Source organism: Carassius carassius, chromosome 32 (genome assembly GCF_963082965.1).
Source record: "Carassius carassius chromosome 32, fCarCar2.1, whole genome shotgun sequence".
Lineage (NCBI taxonomy): Eukaryota > Metazoa > Chordata > Actinopteri > Cypriniformes > Cyprinidae > Carassius > Carassius carassius.
The window spans coordinates 11,683,826-11,705,684 of record NC_081786.1 but is presented as its reverse complement, the minus strand read 5'-3'; the positions used below and the strand labels follow the sequence as shown (position 1 = coordinate 11,705,684).

General features: G+C 35.2%; 2 long non-coding RNA genes across 2 annotated transcripts; both read right to left on the bottom strand.

The window, feature by feature from the left end:
• Positions 1 to 196: 196 nt before the first annotated feature.
• LOC132113224 (uncharacterized) lies at positions 197 to 1,868 on the bottom strand. The gene is made up of 3 exons (XR_009425121.1): positions 1,752 to 1,868; positions 778 to 829; positions 197 to 576 (listed from the first exon to the last, which is right to left on the bottom strand). It is a non-coding gene; the product is annotated as an uncharacterized LOC132113224 (long non-coding RNA).
• Positions 1,869 to 2,524: 656 nt separating this feature from the next.
• Positions 2,525 to 18,807, bottom strand: LOC132113223 (uncharacterized). The gene is made up of 3 exons (XR_009425120.1): positions 18,729 to 18,807; positions 3,136 to 3,205; positions 2,525 to 2,808 (listed from the first exon to the last, which is right to left on the bottom strand). It is a non-coding gene; the product is annotated as an uncharacterized LOC132113223 (long non-coding RNA).
• Positions 18,808 to 21,859: the final 3,052 nt, after the last annotated feature.

Here is a 21,859-nt window from a genome sequence, read left to right as displayed (position 1 = left end):
ACAATGTGCTTTTTGTATTATTGACACACTATTTGTTCAGTTGCTCTATCACAATCTGTATTGTTAAAAGTGCTATACTATATAAATAAAGGTGACTTGACTTGAGTTGAATGTGATTTATTTGACAGTTACTATCAATGAGGTAAAACGTAAGTTACCAGTGATACAATGGCAGCAGTATAAACAATAAAACATGTTTTGCATTAATGCTATTAATATTTGATGCATAAAGCAGAGAATAAATGTTTTCAGTTTAATTCAAGTTTATTTGTATAACGCTTACCTAATAAGCATGAATATTGTTACTTTACAGGTACTTTACATAACAATATTACCATAAAACCATCAGTTAAGCAAAAAGTGACAGTAGTGATGAAGAACTCCCTAGATAGATATAAAAAGACTTTTTACAGAACTATATTTAGATTTGAATGTTATTAACTATTTCCAAAAACTACAACATTAATTTTATTAAATTTGTAAAATAATTGTGAATAATGGTCTGACCAGGCATAAGAAAGCTAAGAAAGCTCCAAAAACCCAATCTCCTGATATTAGAAGCTTCAATGCTCAGGACTAAAACAAACAAACACATTTTATATATATATATAGAAAGAGAGAGAGAGAGAGAGAGAGAGAGAGAGAGAGAGAAATTTAAATTTCAGTCATATAACTAAACTTACAGGCTATAACAAATAAAAAAACTTAATAAGTATTAAACCATGTGTAGTATTGTACTGATCTTTGCCTAAATGCAAATATGATTTCTGGGCCTACCTGATGTCACAAATTTCCAGATTATCTTCAACAGCCTTTCCTGATTCATAGCCTTTTTAAAAACAACATTTTAAGCATTACTTATTGATAGGAAATTTTGTATTAATGCAGTCTATACAGCTGTATCTGTGTGCAGTCACTGGGATTGCATAAATTTACAGAACTTTAAGTGCCAATCCCTAACCCCCCAAAAATTTGGTTGGGCCAGAAAGGACAATTAAAACCTGTACCAAATAAACTATGCTGATGATACACTGTGACATTCACTCATAGGAGCAGCCAAAAGAGAACGACAGTGATAGTGAGAGAGAGAGAGAGAGAGAGAGAGAGAGAGAGAGAGAGAGAGAGAGATGTGTATCAGAATGAGCCAGAGCTTCTGTACTTTCCCACCAACATGCTTTCAGATATATCTAAGCAGATTTTAATTCAGATAAAAAATAAAAAAAGTGGAAAAGTAAAACAAATGATCATGGAGAAACTATTCCAATGTCCAACTAATAGGCCCAGTTGAAACAGAAACAAAAAAGTCTTAGAGATGATGTTTATTCAAACCCAGTTGTTAAGAAAGTATTACACAAATGTAACATACTTAGAATAGCATTCAGTGCAAAGTTACATGATATCACTACTGACTGTCAAACCTATGCTGTTAAATAGCCTTTAAGAACTATAGAGAAGTAAAAACACCACTTCAAAAAACCTAGCTCACTGCAGTTTCACTGGCAGAAAAGAAGTAACTCAGGGTAGTCATGTTATGTCTAAATACATTTAACAAATCATGATAAGGAAGTAAGTTTTTGCTATCTGAAGTTTTTCAGTAACACAAGAATTCCCTGATACTGTGAAAAGTCTGTGTTTCACATAAATCCTACCTGCAGACATAATCACTAAAATGTATATGTAATATAAAATAAAATAAGAGTAAACATTAGTTAATTTGTTATCCTTAGAATGAATATTAAAGGCATACTTACGCAGAGCATTTCTTTTTCTGAAACACAGAGCAAACAACAGGCCAGCAGTAAGTGATCCAATGACCATCACACCAGCAACATTGTTTGTTGTATTAGATCCTGAAGAATCCTTATTATCATCATCTGGAGAAACAAAATACATACAATTCACACAAGCACAGATTCTCCATGAGAGTTTTGTAAAAATATATAATGAACTAAAAGATTATCTTCAATACAATGGGAATTTTTTGAAATCTGCTGCTCACAGTAACTTTAAATATATCAAATAGACTATTGTGTGGCAGTGTCAATCCATTATTGCTAAGAAAAATATACTGTAATATTACCAGTAAAACAATATAATACAATTCAAATCTCAATATGCTAATACATATTTTCACACAATGAAATATGATAATGTAAACACTCCTTAAATGGTTCTACTGTCAACTCTTGAGCTGAAATATGTCTAAACATAATAGCAGATTTTTTCAGAAGATCATTTCTGTTGCACAACCTGCTTGCTATGTAGAATAAGCACTCAGAGATAAGAAAATTAATCTTAATTACGTATAGCAGATGTGATCTTCAGTGTGTTTTCAGTGTGTACTTCAGTAACACTGCAGTAAAGGCTGACATGTCCTCCATCCATAACATTTTCATTTTTATTGGGAAAGAACAAAACGATGATAAGCACCAAGACAAGGAGGACAATGTGTTTCTATGTATTTTTAGACATGAGTCTAAAATTTTTTTAACTCACCTGTGACACTGATGCTAAGTTGTACATCTTTATATCCACTGTCGGTTACAACATGGTACAGATATTCACCCTCATCAGTAAACATTGTGTCAGAGATTTGCAGAGATGGACCCATTGCTGAGTTTTCGAGACTAAAGCGTTGATCTCCTGATCTTTTTGATTCTTCTTGAGCAAATAATGGCTCGTCCTGTCCAACTTTTGTCAAATAAACTGCAACTATTTCAATATCTAGCATGTCTTTGAAATAGCATCTGATTATTGTGGTCTGAGCAAGAATTCCAACTGCAGGCAGGCATTCCAATTTAAACAAATCTGATGAACACAGAATTACACACATAAAATTTGGATTGTGGTACATCAGAGGAAGAAGAACAAATTTCATGCAGTTTACATATTTGTAATTAAAGGAATGGTCATGCCTTTATACAAGTAAAGTTCTGTTGACAGAAACTGTGGCATGCTGTTGATTAAACACAGGAAATCATTTACAGTTTATTGGACTTAATGTACTGACCATGGAACATAAAGTACTTTTAGCTGATAATCTCTAGTAATGTGGGTACTTCCCTTAAACCCTATAAATTCATTTTAACACTGAAAAAGAGCAAATGCTATCAATCTGTGTATTAAAGCATGTACCTTTACCGGACCTCACAGCAGGGATGAACAGAGAAACCACAAGCATAATCTTCACTGAAGACATGTTACACTGAAAGGAAAATCAAAAAGTTAATAACAAAAAAATAAAAAAATAAAAAATCAATTGTTGCGGATGTGTACTTGTTGAGATCGAACCCCATATCTGTAAATTCCTTTTGTATTCCTAAAGTTGGATTCCTAAAGACTGGATTTCAAGAAGTAATATGTACAATGATATTTAAATAAAAAAATCCAGAATATGGTTCTTAATCAGAAAATGTGCTAGTAGCCATGGTCACTGATAAGCAGAAATAATTGATTACAGCTGAAAGAGTTTAAAGATATTTAAGATAGGCTATAATCTTAATACTGATAGTATTTTCAGAAAAAATTAACATTGCAATAGTTTTTGCTAATTCATCAAGCATGTATAAATGTTTCTTTGTGATTTTAAAACTATGTCCACATTAAATTAAGACAATGCATCAAAAGAATTGGTCATTACCTATAAACTAGTCTGTTCTGTGGCTTCCTTCTAGTCTTGGCCATATTCTTTGTATTTTCCTAACACATTGTGTGTTGTAATATACATACTGTACTGTAACATCCCAAAACACACACACATATATATATATATATATATATATATATATATATATATATATATATATATATATATATATATATATATATATATATATATATATATATATATAGCTGCATTAAAGGGATCGTTCACCCAAAATGACTGCAGTGATAGCACACTGACTTCCCATTGACCCCCAGGGCATCCAAGATTTAGGTAGCTTTGTTTCTTCAGTAGAACACAAACTAAGATTTTTAACACAAACCAGTGCAGTCTGTCAGTCTTATAATGAGGGTGAATGGGAATCACTGCTAAAACATACATTAAACCTTAAAAAAAACATACACGAACTAAACCAAATTAAACCCTGCTGCTCATGACAACGATACATTGATATGTAAAGACACAAAACGATTGGCCTGTGTAAGAAACTGAACAGTATATTATATACTTTTTACCTCTAAAACTATCATTTTAAGTCCAGTACTTCTTTCTTTTTGGAAATATTGCTTGAGTAGATTTTATGTCTTCTCAACATTTCTAGCGCTTTTTTTTATTTTATACATTTAGTCAAGCAACAATATTACTTGTTTAATCTAAAATCAGGGATTAAAAATGAATTGGTTTTAAGTAAAAACGGTATAGGCTTTATTTTTTTGTTACACTTCTCGGGGTAAGAACGAAATAAAACATTAAATTATATATATATTTTATATATATAATTTAATGTTTTTAAATTTTAAAAACATCAGTGCCTCCTCCCTGACATAAATATATATATATATATTGTGACGAGTCAGCTGCCTCCTCCCTGATTGTCTCCGGCACCCTGTCCTAAAGAGACAGGGGTAGCTGCAGCCTGGAGCAATGCGTGCCGAAAGGTAGGGGCGTGCCAAAAGGTTTCTCATTGGTGAAAGGAGTTTTACTGTGCTGGCCAATCAGCTGTAAATATAAGTAATTTCCTTAGACAAGGTGGCGGCGATAAGACGCGAGGTAATTATTCATCGTTTATACGTTTATCTATACTTTATATACCACAAATATGTATATTAAGATAAGTTTGTTACAATACGATCATACATTTCCTTTGCGTTATATCTTGCAGCTTTAGTAATTAGTTTATTGTTGTTGACAGACATATGTGCAGTGAGACAAAACGATCAGGGGCGTCATGCATTCATGATTTTTGAGGGGGCACATTTTTTTTTGGGGGGGGGGGTCGGGGGTATAAGTCATTCTACGAAAGCACTGTATAACTAATATAGGCTTATTTTTTTTTTTTTTTTTTTCCTTTTTATTCAAAACAATTCCAAACATGCTTAATATATCAGGAAAAATCTAGTTTCTCAAATATGTGTAAGTAAACGCGTTTTGCACCTTTATAGATTGCTATTTGATCAATATATAGAAATGTAGTGTAATCTATTAACTACACATAAAAACCTGACTTTTTACTTAAGTGCCATATCATGCCATAAAATATTTTTAATACGACTGAATTTGCATTTAATGTAAATTTTAATAACAATATTGTAAGATACTTATTTTAACACTTTCATTTTACAGAGAGTAAAGAACATTTACATTATCAAAAAACATTTTCATTCAGTCTAGCCAGAGTTCAGGCACTCTCAAAAACTCCCATTAAAATCACTGAAGCACTTTACATTATGAAACGAATATCTTACTTACATTCGTACGCACATCTGCACTTTTTGCTGTTTCTGATGAGAGAATTCGCTAAATAATTCAGTCAGCGAGCAAGTGAACAAAACGCTGCGTTTCAGTGATGACTCTTCTGGACGTTTCTCATTGGCCATTGCATCCATAAGCGCAACAGAATAGTTTCTGATTGGTTATCATGAAGCGTTGTACGAACTCGTCTGTCTCTGGCTCAGCGCTAGCCAGCGAACGCAGATTTGAATTTAGCAGCTGATGCTGTGCAGTGAACGATCTAATCACACCGCTGTGATTGTATCAAATATATAAAAATTATTATTCTGCAATTTTTTTTTTTCGTTTGGAAGCTGCATTTAAAATCCACTTGGCTCAGAAATCTGAGGGGGCACGTGCCCCCTCACTTCGAATGGGCACGACGCCTCTGAAAACGATGACCGCATCGACGGCGAATTCTTCAGAGATGATAGTTTATATCTGCGTCCTTTTTGTACAATAGAGTACAGAATACATCCTGTAAGTATAATAATTATTACCACCTCTGCTATTACAACTGTACTATGATCAATTCACAACCTGAAGACGATTAGACAAAATAAAAAAACTAATTTAGAGTTTGTTTTCTACCTTTCTGCCAGGTGTCCAACTAATGCAGAGTATATTCAAGCTGCCAACACACTGGTTGTGAAGAACCCTTTCAAGAGAAATATAGAAAGAAATGACTGTGTAAGTTAAATTGTTTTTAAACCATTGATTTATCTCTATCAACATAATCACACACAATATTGTAGTAACAAGATGTTGTAATCTTTATTTGCTGGAAAATGACAATCAGTCAAGTTTGTGTTTTGAGCACATCTGACACATCCCTAAACCTGGAATGTAAAGCAGAACGTGCTCCACTGGCAGGTTATTGTAGAATATGTAAGCACGCTGCCATATGCATAATTTATTTTTGCACTGTTAATCAATTTTACATTTTCACTTAGTGCAGGTTAATGTAAGGAAGATTCTGTACAACAGATATTTACAACCCGAATTCCGGAAAAGTTGGGACGTTTTTTAAATTTTAATAAAATGAAAACTAAAGGAATTTCAAATCACATGAGCAAATATTTTATTCACAATAGAACATAGATAACGTAGCAAATGTTTAAACTGAGAAATTTTACACTTTTATCCACTTAATTAGCTCATTTAAAATTTAATGCCTGCTACAGGTCTCAAAAAAGTTGGCACGGGGGCAACAAATGGCTAAAAAAGCAAGCAGTTTTGAAAAGATTCAGCTGGGAGAACATCTAGTGATTAATTAAGTTAATTGATATCAGGTCTGTAACATGATTAGCTATAAAAGCTTTGTCTTAGAGAAGCAGAGTCTCTCAGAAGTAAAGATGGGCAGAGGCTCTCCAATCTGTGAAAGACTGCGTAAAAAAATTTTGGAAAACTTTAAAAACAATGTTTCTCAACGTCAAATTGCAAAGGCTTTGCAAATCTCATCATCTACAGTGCATAACATCATCAAAAGATTGAAAGACCAAAAGACCACTGTCGGTAAACACAATCCGCCGTGCCATCAGCAGATGCCAACTAAAGCTCTATCATGCAAAAAGGAAGCCATATGTGAACATGGTCCAGAAGCGCCGTCGTGTCCTGTGGGCCAAGGCTCATTTAAAATTGACTATTTCAAAGTGGAATAGTGTTTTATGGTCAGACGAGTCCAAATTTGACATTCTTGTTGGAAATCACGGACGCCGTGTCCTCCGGGCTAAAGAGGAGGGAGAACTTCCAGCATGTTATCAGCGTTCAGTTCAAAAGCCAGCATCTCTGATGGTATGGGGGTGCATAAGTGCATACGGTATGGGCAGCTTGCATGTTTTGGAAGGCTCTGTGAATGCTGAAAGGTATATAAAGGTTTTAGAGCAACATATGCTTCCCTCCAAACAACGTCTATTTCAGGGAAAGCCTTGTTTATTTCAGCAGGACAATGCAAAACCACATACTGCAGCTATAACAACAGCATGGCTTCGTCGTAGAAGAGTCCGGGTGCTAACCTGGCCTGCCTGCAGTCCAGATCTTTCACCTATAGAGAACATTTGGCGCATCATTAAACGAAAAATACGTCAAAGACGACCACGAACTCTTCAGCAGCTGGAAATCTATATAAGGCAAGAATGGGACCAAATTCCAACAGCAAAACTCCAGCAACTCATAGCCTCAATGCCCAGACGTCTTCAAACTGTTTTGAAAAGAAAAGGAGATGCTACACCATGGTAAACATGCCCCGTCCCAACTATTTTGAGACCTGTAGCAGAAATCAAAATTGAAATGAGCTCATTTTGTGCATAAAATTGTAAACTTTCTCAGTTTAAACATTTGCTATGTTATCTATGTTCTATTGTGAATAAAATATTGGCTCATGTGATTTGAAAGTCTTTTAGTTTTCATTTTATTCAAATTTAAAAAACGTCCCAACTTTTCCGGAATTCGGGTTGTAAATCCTTTTTGTATGTACTCCACTTCTTCACTGCCTGACCATCATCTTAATGTTTATGCAGTTCAATGTTTTTATTATTTTTTATATCTAAAACACCTTGTTCAGTAAGTATTTAGATGTTTTTCATATCTGTCACGGTCTAAGCATGATCTGTTTCTGTTGTTCTGATGAAGGAAGCTTGTGTTGGGGAGGATTCAGTGTCTGTTGAGAATCATGTGAATGTGCTACAAAGTGAGTATCAGAAAACACATCCAGACCCCTCGACGGTCAAAGACCACACGACAGGAACATGCTCCTGGAGACGCTGAGAAAGCACGGAAGGAATGTCTGTGGAGGATGTACTCAAAAATACACATACTTCAGGACACCTGCTGGAGTGAGTATATTAAAAAAAACTCATCAACTGTAAAATATCTTGTTTCAAATCTTTTCAGGTAATATTTTATTCTTCTGTACCTTTTTAGCCCATCTGTTAAAAATGTAAAGCAATAGTTTTAGAAAACAATGTAAGATTTATCAGTCTATACAAGAACATGAAATGCATCGTATTGTGAACCTTATACATTAGCTTCTGATTGTTTCTGCAGTTCTGCAGTGTATGTAGCTACACTGTCTGAGCCAAAGCGGATGGAACAGAATCTGACTCTCGTTATTATTATTATTATTATTGTTGTTGTTATTCTTTTTATTTATTTATTTTATGAAAGGGGGACCCGGCTACACCTTTCCTACCATACACCTGATGGATACTGACTGTAAAATGTCAATCATAGGAGGAGGGCTCAGTCTGGGGACAGAAGATGGAACAGATGTGTGCCAGTGCACCAGCCTTGATGAAGCCTTCATAACAGCCTTCTGTGTGTATTCTGCTTTCAACATTGCATATCCACCACACCTGAGAAAGACACTGACTTTCCTTCAGATGCACATTGTCAACATTAGAAGATGGAGACAAGCACTGTCAGTAACTTTACTCTGAATGACTTTCCTCTTGTATTAGATCCTCATGCCTTGACTGTACCATTGCACAAAGTGCACTCGAAGGACATTTACTCTTTTGAAGTCAACCCAACATTTTGGAGTGGTACATGCACATTAACCAAATAGCTTGCTCTATTCTTTTTCTATTCTATCTGTTTTCTTTTTATTTGTTATATTATTTAAAAGCCCTTGCTACGTGTCCTGTGTTAAGCTAACTGAGACTTGTTATAGCTCTTATACTGTATATCATTGCTCTTTTTGTTTTTGATTGCTTCCACTTTGTCCTCATTTGTAAGTCGATTTGAATAAAAGCGTCTGCTAAATGAATAAATGTAAATATTAGTATAACCTGTCCTGTGGTATAGATGGGTGCCGTCAACTTTTTTCTGATTCCATTCTTTTAGAAACCATGCACAGGAAGCATATGTACTTTTGGTACTCAGTGAAGAGTCGGTAGTACAGTTGTATTATAATATAATGGAACTTAAAACAAGGTTACTTAACTCTTCTGGCTAATTTTTAAATTTGATAATTTAATGGTTTTGTCATATTTATTTTTCTCTATAAGGCAAAACCTAGTTTTCTAGTGTAACACTTTACAATAAAGTTTCATTTGTTGACTGATGTATTAACTAACATTAACTAGGAGCAATACATTTGATACAGTATTTATTAAATATTAAACTTGGTTAGTTAATGTACATTGTTTGTTCTTGTTAGTTCACTAATGTTAACAAATACAGCTGACTTTAAATGACTTTAACTTAAGAACAGCAAGTGTGACTAACCGTGTTAAGAGACGTTTGTATTCTCAAAAATAATTGTAATCTGTTATTGATTATTGATAAACTTAAGACCTAAACGTGCGGTGGTGATTACGTCAGTAAGCCGTTTTGAAGGTACTTTCGAAAGTAATTTAAAATAATATTCTTTACATCATTAACGCAGTTTTTACATTGGATGAATTTCAATTGGTTTTTATAGGATTATGTGTTTAATTTATCGCTTTCTATTAATCTATAGGCAAGGGCGTAGATTTGGTTTGAACATTGGGGGGGTTGAACGTTGTATGCTGCCCGTTATTTTTTTCAAAAAAAAATTTTTTATGTGTATTGTTATTGGATAATTTATTTCTTCCTATCTATCTATCTATCTATCTATCTGGCAACATGCTTTAACTGATTACAAATTCAACATATAGAAATATGAAAGAGACAACATTTAGACATTTATTTTAAGATTTTTACATTCCACCTTAATGCATTTTAATTTTTTTTCTAAAGGGAAACACATCTTTAAAACATTAAAGGCATTAATGTATAGCCTAACTTTACAAAACTGCTGTTTTTCTATACTGTTTCCTATTTTATTTTATTGATTGAATGGCATCTTCTTTACCTGATCACCTGCTCCTCCTCTCCCTCTGCTGACTTTTCTACCCTGCAGCTATATTTACCTCGAATCTGTTATAAAAACATGTTAAGAGATTATACACCTCATAACGTTATGAAATTTGTGTGTAATCATCATTCATAAAATTCTAACATAGTAGAGATTATCAAAAGAAAGAAATTAAGTATTGAAACCGCCAGTAGGCGGCAGTGTTTCACTGTTTTAATGAGTTAGCCACTTAAATCGTTAATTCATCCAATTCGTTCAAAAGTCAGATTAATTTAGTAAGAAAACAAACACCGATGTGAATACTTTTGTCGTTGATAATTACAGACACTATTGAAAAATATATTCGCAAAACAGACAGCTGCTTTGGTAACTTGTTATACTGATAGTTATAGCTAAATACATTGCAATGGATTAGCTAGCTAAAATATATGTGGTGTGTACTAACTATTACACAATATTATCATACCTCATTCTCAGTACATGCTTTATTTTTTTGCATCCCTCTCTGACCAGCAGTTAAATATAGTCCGCTGTGCAGCGCTTCTCTTCATTTTTGACGGGGTCTCCCATTCAAACACCACTTGCTTGTTTTGGTGAAAGTGCGACTCATTGGTTGGGCGTTACCAATCGGTTCAATGGAGGGGGAGTATTTTTTGTCTGATTTATTATGACATACTCATATTTGATTAGGAACAAAATTATGTTTACAAAATAAATGAATTCTATTTTTTCATATTATATTTTTCATTTGATCTACTGTGATTTTCATGTTGAAATAATGGGGGGGGGGGGGGGGGTTGTAACTGATGGATTTGAATATTGGGGGGGTTACCTCCCCCCCATCCCCCCCATAAACTAGGCTACGCCCCTGTCTATAGGCCAATAGCGATTAAGAGTATGGCTCGCCTTTAGGCGGAACAGCCAGTTTTCGCTAAACCTTTTGCCACGCCCCCAACCTTTCTTTCCACCAATGAGAAACCTTTCGGCACGCCCACCTTTTGGCACGCCCATTGCTCCAGGCTGCTGTTACCCCTACTTGGTCCTAATGAGCCGCTCATCACCAGGCTCCCGACAGGAATGGTGCGTGAGAGAGGAGGGGCGCTGGATGAGCCAGGGCTGGCGGCGTGTGATGGGGCACACCTGAAGGAAATGGAGTCTCATCACCGCCGTTGTTTAAGCCCAACTCGCCACTCCTCGAGAGACCGGTCCCTTCCCCGTCCATGCACACTGGTGTCCTTGTGGGTCCAGGAAGGGTGCGTTGAGGGATTCCCGCGCCACCAGAGACGTCAGCTGCCGGACCCGCGACCCGGACGAGAACCGCACCGGTTTACACGGCCGACGGGACAGGATGCCGGGCCGTCCATCCCCTGTAAGCGCCGCCGCCTCTCGCGTCCCGGACCGAAGAGGGGAGCGCGTGCGGCCGACGGACTCCGCCCCTTACCCTTCCTCCATGAACACTGCCCGACCTACACGAACCCCGCAGCACGACGAAGACACCAGATTCCCTGTTTTGGAGGCTTTTCCCCTTAGGCAACTTATTCCCTCTATTGCTTGTTTTTTATGTTAATAAAAGCTTCTCCGAGGCCTGACGCCACGCCCACTGCAACAGACTGCTGCGTTTGGCACATTTGCAAAATGCTTTCATGCAATAAGTCCTGAAAGATGAAAGTTTACATTTAGTTTATATCTGAGCTGTGGTTAGCTGCGACTACCAGAGTGCAGAGAGATTTCCCCACATCCTCCACCGCTGTGAATAAAGTATGTCAAATAATACAGACAAAAGATGTGCTGCTTCCATGTGACTCTGTATCGTAAATCATAATTTAATTACAATATTTAACAGGGTTTCTCCAGGGTTTAATCAGTCAAATGTAAGACTTTTTAAGACCTTTTTATGACTATAAATTCAGTCATTAAAATTCCTTTTAAAAGTCTTTTTTTATTATTGACTTTCATTGAAAGTAACAAGTTTTATTATGAAAGTAACACGTTTTATTATTTAAAGAGTTATTCAATTATTTCTTAAGATTAAGAAACTGAAGCCTTCACCTTCTTTTTCTTGAGTATCAAGAACAAAGGAACACTTAACAATTGTAACATTGTAAAGTAACATTGAAAAATAATTATTTTATGGCATTACTTTCCAAAATAACAAGCGTTATTGGTGTTTGGTCACAGTATTCAACACCCACAGGCAGGGCCGTAGCTGGGGTTTGCGGGACTCCGCTGAAGGTTGTACCAGTGGGCCCTGTTTGAAATGGTTTAATTTGTATGTTCGTTCATTTTTATTTATTTTTGCTATTTACACAATGTTTAAGTTTTTTTCAAGTTTATAGGTGTCCAGGTACAGAAACCGAATAATTAAATGTAAAATAGCACTGGATAGTCTTCAATGTAAAAATTAAATATACAATCAATCCAAAATTTATTCAGACACTTTGAAAATTTCTTACATTTTTACAGTTTATTTGCTATTGCTTCTAAAATGGTTATAAAATATGACAAGAATTTAGAGTTTATCTCTGTCAGAACAAATTCGTCTTGATAATGTCATAACTAATGTACGTAATGGATTACAATCAACCAAAACTACAGACAACTGTTATTATGACAATATTTACACAACTATCAATACTTTGTTGACCAATTACCAAGCAATGCTTCATTTTGTTCAGACTGTGGTGTGAAAAGGTTGCATTAGCAATTCAGAAAAAAAAAAAACACATAAGCAATGCATGGTGCTTTATAAGGTGCATGAATGATTTTTGTTCCCAATTTTATTTATAGATAGATAGATAAAACATTTATATCTATCTATTTCACTAGTAGCTCACTGTATGAAGATTATTTGGGTATAATATGTCACAGTTTGCTTATACTCACTTACATACATAGGCGCCGATACCGTGGGTGCTCCGGGGCTCGAGCACCCACGGAAAATACCGAGCACCCACGGAAAATGAGCACCCACGTGTGCCCAGTGCCAGAAGGCTACATTTATTTAAAATTAAACATTGCAGTTGGCGCTATGAAGCGTCTGCCACACTGTGATTGGTTATGTTGTTGTCAGTGACAGTGACATAACCAGTCGCATGCATGTTCCATATCCTATCCATCAATCACAGCGTTTCTGAAAACGTCCCATCCCCCACTATACAGTGTCGTGCGAGTATGTAATCATTTACTGCTTTCCGTAATCACTAATCATTAATCAGACTAAGAGTTATTCGTTCGCTATGAGACCTTGAGTAACAGCTGGTAGTACATAGGGAAGAGAACGCAGGTCAGTATATCGCGATATACACTGCACATATTGTATAGACACACTAGATAAGAAGTGAGCGCCACACATTGTATTTCTGTTTTTGTTAGACAGTTTAGTTAAGGTGCCGGATGCACTGAAGATTTCGGTTTATTTTCTACATTTTGCTTTGGTTAGATTAGGTTTAGATTAAGGATTGTTTTCTTATATTTTGTTCTTTCCTTTGGCGCCGCTTTCGTTCTTTTCCCATTTTATTGTTTGTTTGTTTACATTTTCACCTTGTACATAGCGCACATTATTATTGTTATTTTACTGGATCTAGTGGCTTTGGCTTTTTGTGAATAAACGTCCAGTATTTTTTCTCTTTCAAAGTTTTGTCTGTCATGTTCTTCCACCTCATTTCATACCCAGCAGTACGTTAAAATGTAAAATTTACATTTAATGTTACGGTACATTCCCTAGACTCCTTAAAGTTCGTAACAGGGTTTAAATGGGAACATTTTTCTGCCTATATACGGTTTAAAAGAGGAAAAACTAATGGACACAAAAGTAGCCTACTTTTGGACAGAATACGAGTTCTTTGTTAAATACATAAAATAAAAAAATATTTTTTTAGCCTATATGAATAATGGATTCGAAACCTCAAAGAAAAGCCATGCCACTATCAAAAGAAACCTCGAAACATAAATGAGGTAGACATTCCCAGAAACTCATTATTTTAGTCGCAACAATCGGTTAATGGAAACGCTGTCCTTTCGCAATAGTTTTTTAATCAATATTTACAAAACATTAATTTCCCAAGAAGCTGAACGTATTAGCGGTTACGTGTCAGTTAAACTTTTCATCTCCAATCCTGTTTGTATTTTTGAGAAGTGACGCTGTTGTGTTTGTTTGTATCGGCCGCTGTCCATTAGCCTAAGGTTCTGAAATGCAATATTTTTTGAATAGCCTAGTCTATTTTTTTTATTTATTAAATGGCGTGCGCCCTTGAGCACCCACGGAGAAAAACATAAATCGGCGCCTATGCTTACATAAATGTATTAGTGTCCTGTAGTAAAATATATCAAAAATTATATCTGGAGTCTGGATAATTTTTGGTTTGACTGTGCATGAAATTATTGTTAAAACTACAAAGTAATGCAGTCAACAGCAGTGAGTGATTTTTCTTTCATTTTCTTGGATCAACATTACAGCAGCTAGTAGCTAAATTAGGCTCGGTCACTTTAAAAGATGAACGCATCTTTTCCCTCAACTGTTTACTTTCACTTAAGAAATAACTGACAGATAACTGAAAAAAAAAGTTTTTTCGAGCATACTTTCCAAGGCAGGTATTTTGACATATTTTGTATGTATTTGTCGACACAAGAGCAAAAAGAAGCAAATTCGGTGTACAAGCTTTTTGAGACGCCTTTCTCAGCGTGAGCCCTAAACACATGAACACCGTGGTACTGAATTGGGATCTTTCACATTCTTTTGTTTGTTCAAAACTGCGATTAGTATTTGTTCGTTCATGTCTATTTTTATACAGTCTATGGTTCATGTGCATGAGGGACTGTCCGTGAGACGCGGACTCTCTCTCCGCACTGAACACATCACGCGAGTAACCAGCTACTCAGTTCAGCTTTTTTCGCGTCTTGTGTTTGGATGCTTGATACCGATTTTTAGCGACGGGCTTGAGCCAGCTACTAAACGCACCGTCTTCAAGCCATAGATCGTTAAAGGTACATTTTCCCATTGTGATAGCCAGGATGATTTCAATTACGCTAAGCAGTGACTCAGTATGATACAGTATGTTCGGACTCCGGAGTTCGCGCGGGTTTCTGTGAAAGTCCTTCTGACAAGTCTGTATGCTGCCGCATGGACCTTGTAGTTCTGGAACGCTGTGATCCCAGTGTGATACCACCCAGATTCCTCATACAGAACTACAACAGGCGAAACAAATGAATGCCATTGCCGCTGCGAGCACATTTTGATGGAAGAACAAATTAATGGACTAGCATATCAATTTAAGACGTGGCTAAATGTTTTTTATGACCTTGTATGGAAAATCCGGACGTTCTTATGACTTTTTATGGCCTTAAATTCTTATTGTTAAATTTATGACTTTTTATGGCCCCGGCGGAAACCCTGTTTAAGCTACAGCCTAGTCAAGCAGTGGGCAGGTCACCCAAATTTAAATCCTTGAATTTCCTATGCCTCCCTGTTGTTTCCTATCTAAACATCTCAAACTGAATATGTTTTGATAAGTCTCACAAGTTTGAACAGACTTTTTACATGTTTAGTTTTTATATTTTCAAATGTCTGCTCTGTGTTAGGCCTATGAAAAAATAAATAAATTGGTGAGTGAATATGAAATGCAAAAAGGGCAGATTGCTTTACAGCAGAAACAAATGCACGTGTAAAGCTATACACTGTAGTTATGACAGTGACTTCCAATCACTTAACTGTATTGGGCACCAAAGTCGCAAAAATATACAGAACTACACACAGCTGCTGAAATTACTTTGATATTTCGTTCTTTGAAAAGTGATCCGTGATTCGTGCTCCAGTTCTGATACTGCCTTTCGTTATGGAATTTGGACAAAATATTTTCTATTTTACTGAATAACGCTTCCCGTGTTGAAGCATCTAATTAATAAAATGAAACCGGGAACAATGCTAATTAAAAAGTAAGTCTAACAGAAATACCTTATTTAAAAATACATTAATAGGCTACATATTATTTAAATAGCTAGACTACTATACAGTATCACATAAAAATAAATTATAGAATAACTTAAACGCAGCGAAACAACACAAAGCCTACAGGTTATACTCAATTATATATACAGTAAGCTCCAGGTAAGACCTGTGTGGTTCTGTCTCCACTTTTTGCACCACTGCACTGATGCTCTCCGGCTCATTTAATGGTTTCTTCTCAATGTGTTGAAAAATCTTTAATTTAATCTATAATAGCCTATTTGTTTTTACGTTGATTTAAAATTCTTGATAACAAATTTTAAGAAGTTAAAGGTTAACAAAAATGGAATTAGCCTGTAGTCTATAGACAGGCCTATAGACTTTTAGAAGTCTGCAGAACAAAATAAAAGAATTCATGCTTAACTTCAAAATGAAAGATCATGGATACAATTTATTGGCTAGTCTATACTTTGAAAAAGTATATAAAAAAACTAAACCATTTGATTTGCAGTGTTAACTTATGAATAAAAAAAAAAGACAAGAAATAAATTCACAAAAACCACAATCGTGATTTTTCTTGTAATCAGGAAAAAAGAAAAAGAAAAAAAAATACAAAATTAATGCTGAAGGATGTTTGACAGTGATGCATCTTCATTGCATAGCAGCATACAGTCACTGATGTCAGTCACAAATATTAAACATGTTGAAGAAAATCTTCGTGAAGACGAACAGTAATGACTGGTTCTTGAATTCTTAGATTATAATCTTCAGACACCATACGGACTATGCAACTTTTTCTGCTGACTGCAAACAGCAACTGTGCTGGAGTTAATCCAACTTGATGTATTTTAGCATTAAAGTTTGTTCTCATGACTACTCATGTGCACGGACAGGTTTTATACGTGAATAGTTCTGTGTATGAGAATTAGAGCCAAAAGTTTTGGCAGTGACATTAATTTTGTGTTTTGCAAAATTTGCTGCTTCAGTATTTTTTTTCTTATTTTTCCACATTTCTATGATATACTGATACCCTTGTTCTTATTAATCTCTGCAGTCCGCTCTGGCATGGTGGATATTAGCTTCTGGGCCAAATCCTGACTGATGGCGATCCATTTTTGCATTATTAGTTTTCAGATGTTGATCACAGTTTTTGGGCTTCTGCCCTTTTGAGGACTGACCACAGTCTCGATGGGATTGAGATCGGTGTAGTAGCCTGGCCAGGGATACAAGGTTTCAATGTAATGAGCCACTCCTTCACTCTTGCTTTGTAATGTGGTGCTCCATGCTGGAAAATGCACAGATCACCAAACTGCTTATGGGTCATTGAAAGAAGTCGCACTTGCTGGACGTTTTGATACTATTCTTTATTCATGGCAGTGTTTTTGGGCAGAATTATGAGAACGCCCACTCCCTTGGTTGAGAAGCAACCCCACACATTAATGGTCTCAGGATGCTTCACTATTGGTACAACACAGGACTCATGGTAGAGTTCACTTTTTTCTTCAAAAGAATAAATTTTCCAGATGTCCCAAACAGTCAGAAGTGAGCCTTTTTCTGCAGTACTTCTGGCAGGAATTCAGTCGGTCTTTGACATTTTTCTTGGAGAGAAGTGGCTTCTTTGCTGCCTTTCTTGACACCAGGCTGTTGTCCAAAAGCCTTGGCCTCACCGTGCACACAGATGCTCTCACACCGACCTGCTGCTGGTTCCTGAGCAAGCTCTGCTCTGGTGGTGACAGGATTCTGTAGCTGACTTCTCAGGAGGAGAAGGTCCTGGCACTTGCTGGACACTCTGGGACATGCTGAAGACTTCACTGCAGTCAAACCTCTTTCCTTGAAGTTCTTGATGATCTGGTAAATGGGTCTTTCAGGTTCAATATTCTTTGCAGCAGTTTCCTTGCATGTGAGGCCATTTTGATGCAAATCGATAACCGCTACATGTGTTTTTTCGGCTGTAACCATTGCTAACAAGAACACAATGACTGAAAGCACTTCCTCCCTTCTTTAACAGCAAACAGTCTGCTCTTACAATCTAATTAGTATGCTAGTGATTTCACCTGACTAGTACTCATTCACACTTTCACATGTGCTGCTGATATGATTAGTCAATTAATGTTTGCTGGTCATTTTGTCTTTTTTTTTTTTTTTTGAGGAAAGTAAATTTTTTGGCCAATGAAGCTTTTAGCAATTATTTAAAATGCATCTGATCACTCTACACAATAATCTAGAAACAATGTGAATGAACACCACAACCGCTTAAGCTGAAAATTTAGCAAAACACAAAATTTGTCACTGCCTAAACTTTTGGCCAGCACTGTATACCAAATATGTTAAGAGCCACTGTTTACAACAAGTAAGCATCAGAGAGAAATAATGTTTCACTTCCGATTAATGTACAACTGTCTTTTATTCTAAGCGGTATTTTTATATTAGGTTTACAAAACTGTCGCTTATAGATATTCCATGCTAATAAATATTCAAGTTGGATCCAGACCAAAACAGCAGACAAAACTTACTGTGTAAATGTTCTTCAAATGCACAAGGCAAGGGAAATAGAACTGAACGAAGAATGAAAGACAGGCTTTTTGAAAAGAGTAGCTGCTGTTTCACTTTCAGTATGACTGTTTTTTTTTTGCCACTTCCAGTGGTGATAACTTGTTGTTTTACAACCCTTTTCCTTTTCCAATTCATTTTTAATTAAATACTGGTGCAGTTTCCTCAAAAATACAATGTATAGCATACCATCTATAAAACCAAATAAATACAATTTTGATGGCAAGTTTATATTGCTGATGTTTATTCATATGTTTGAAGTTCAAAAATATGGAAACTTGCATTAGCAGTTTTTATTTATTTTAATGAACTAATATCTCAACTTCTATTAACATACTTACATACATACATACTAACATAAGCTACTCTTTTCTGTTCGCTTCACTGTTATCTAGAGGTCTAAGATGGTGTTCGTTATTATTTATGGTAGCAGATGGGTTGGCATATTGAAGTGTCAGGTGTATGTTAGTGAACACGGGTTTCTACAGTAAACTGATTAACCCTGAACACATACACATATAGTTTAACAGCACAAACAAAAAAACATGCATTCACTAGGCAGACAGTTTTAGATGCAAACCGCAGTGTAAAACTATAGTGTAAGTTTAGGTTTTAAAAAAATAAATATCCACACTGTGAGATATCAAGACACAATTAGAATCCATAATGTCACATTATAGAAATGCGAAGCCTCAATTATGAAAAAATATGCAATTATGAGATATAAAATTGCAAGTATGAGAAATTAAAGGGATAGTTCACCCAAAAATGAAAATGTTTTCAAAATTTAATAATCAAATAGTCCCCACTGACTTTCATAGTTTCTCACCCTACTATGGAAGTCAGTGGAGACCAACAAGAGTTTGATTCATCACCATTCTTATTTTGAACTTTCAAAATTACTTACCTGAGTGAGTTTCTTTCTTTTGTTGAACACAAAATATATTATTTTGTATTCAACATAAGAAACTTGCACAGATTTGGAACGACATGAGGGTGAGAAAATTATGACATTTTCATTTTTGGGTTCAATTATTCCTATTCGCATTTGTTAGAAACAATAATCATGAAAAACTTGCAGTTGCAAGATGTTAAGTCCCATTTTCAAGATAGTCACAACTGTCAAACAATAGAATATTATTTTTTAATATGAAAAATAATATTGTAAATGTGAGATATTGTAACAAAGCTGTATTTATGAGAAATAAAATTGCGGGAAATTAAGTTTTGGTTGCAATAAATATACTTACATTTGCAAAATGTTAAGTCACAACTGCAAGAAAGGCAATTGTAAAAAATTATGTTGCACTTGTGGAATACAAAGTTTCAAGACTTGACTGCAACAAATAAAGTCATAATTGTTAACGATAATGTTGAAATTAATTGTTATTTAATTGTGATTATGAAAATGAATATTGTAAGTAATATTATATGTATTCCTTATTTTCTATCTAATTGTGACCCTGGACAACAAAACCAGTATTAAGGGTGAATTTTTTTGAAATTGAGATTTATACATCATCTCAAATCTGAACAAATAAGCTTTCCATTGATGTATGGTTTGTGAGGACAGGACAATATTTGGCCAAGATACAACTATTTGAAAGTCTGGAATCTGAGAGAGCGAAAAAAATCTAAATATTGAGAAAATCACCTTTAAAGTTGTCTAACTGAAGTCCTTAACAATGCATATTACTAATAAAAAAATAAGTTTTCATATATTTACGGTAGGAAATGTACAAATTATCTTCATGGAACATAATCTTTACTCTAATATCCTAATGATTTTTGGCATGCAAGAAAATTTTTGGCCTATTCAATGTAATTTGTGCTACTGCTACAAATATACCCATGTGACTTATAACTGGTTTTGTGGTCCAGGGTCATAATTTCCACTGAAGAGGAAATGAGATTCTGTAGTGCTCTCAATAGTGCTATCATGTTTAATATATGTAACTGTTATTTAGCTGAACCCTTTCACATTCCTGGACTCACGCTGTAATTGACATTGTTAAGCTCTAAATATAATTTGAGGTTTAGAATGGGACAGTTCACTTTAAATTACATTTGAAAGTGTAAATCAGGGTTTAAAATATATATGGGACATATGGTATTGCTGGAGACAAAATGGAGAAGATACAGAGAGGTTTGAAACTAAAAAAAAAAATGAACCAAACAAAACATGGAAAATACATTTCAATAATTGGCATTGCCATTGTTTTTTGTGGCTAAATTGAAATAAATGACTATAAAAAATTATTTTTTCAAACATTCAATTAGAAAACTGATGGTTTATATTCAAAGTAACATTAACAAAGTAACAAAGTAACAGTTCTCTTTACTAAATTGTATCTAAAACGTCATATTTCACATGGTGGTTTATCCCTGACCTTTGACCTCTTGAATTAGTGAACAGGTGGAGATCATCCAGATTGTGAGAAAAGCTTCAGTGGGCTGTCTGAAGAATGCTGTTTCTCATCTGAAGTTAAAGGTCAGTGACTGAACCTGGAGAACGGAGCTGAACTTACTCAAGAATTTGTTCATCAAATATTTTAAAACTCTCAGAAAACAGATATAAATGAAGTTGTTTATAAAGTGCACATCAGCCATCAGACTGAACAAGCGGTTTTTAGGTACTTAAGAAGCCCAGACTTTAAAAGTTAAAACTACAGTATATGTATATTTGGATATAGTATAAATATGTGCATTACAAAACCCCTCAAATAAGTCATCAGTCTAAATTTATTCAGAAACATTCATCTGCCTTTTCTAGTAACTGTTCTATAAGAAGAACGGAGTCAGTTTCCACTGAAAATACCATTATGAGTCAGCACACGGTTACTTTCAAATGCTTTGTGGTTATGCAGGAGTCTGGAGCCTCGATCTTCTAATATGTAATGTTGTTTTTGGCAGCCTTTGTGTGAAACTTTCATTTTAGTTTTTATTAGTTTTAGTCACGTTCATACTCTTTTTTTAGTCTAGTCAAGTTTCAGTCAACTAAATGTCTGAGCATTTTAGTCTTATTTTTAGTCAGAATTATCCATGACTATTTTCGTCTAGTTTATTCAACGAAAACTGATGACATTTAGTCATT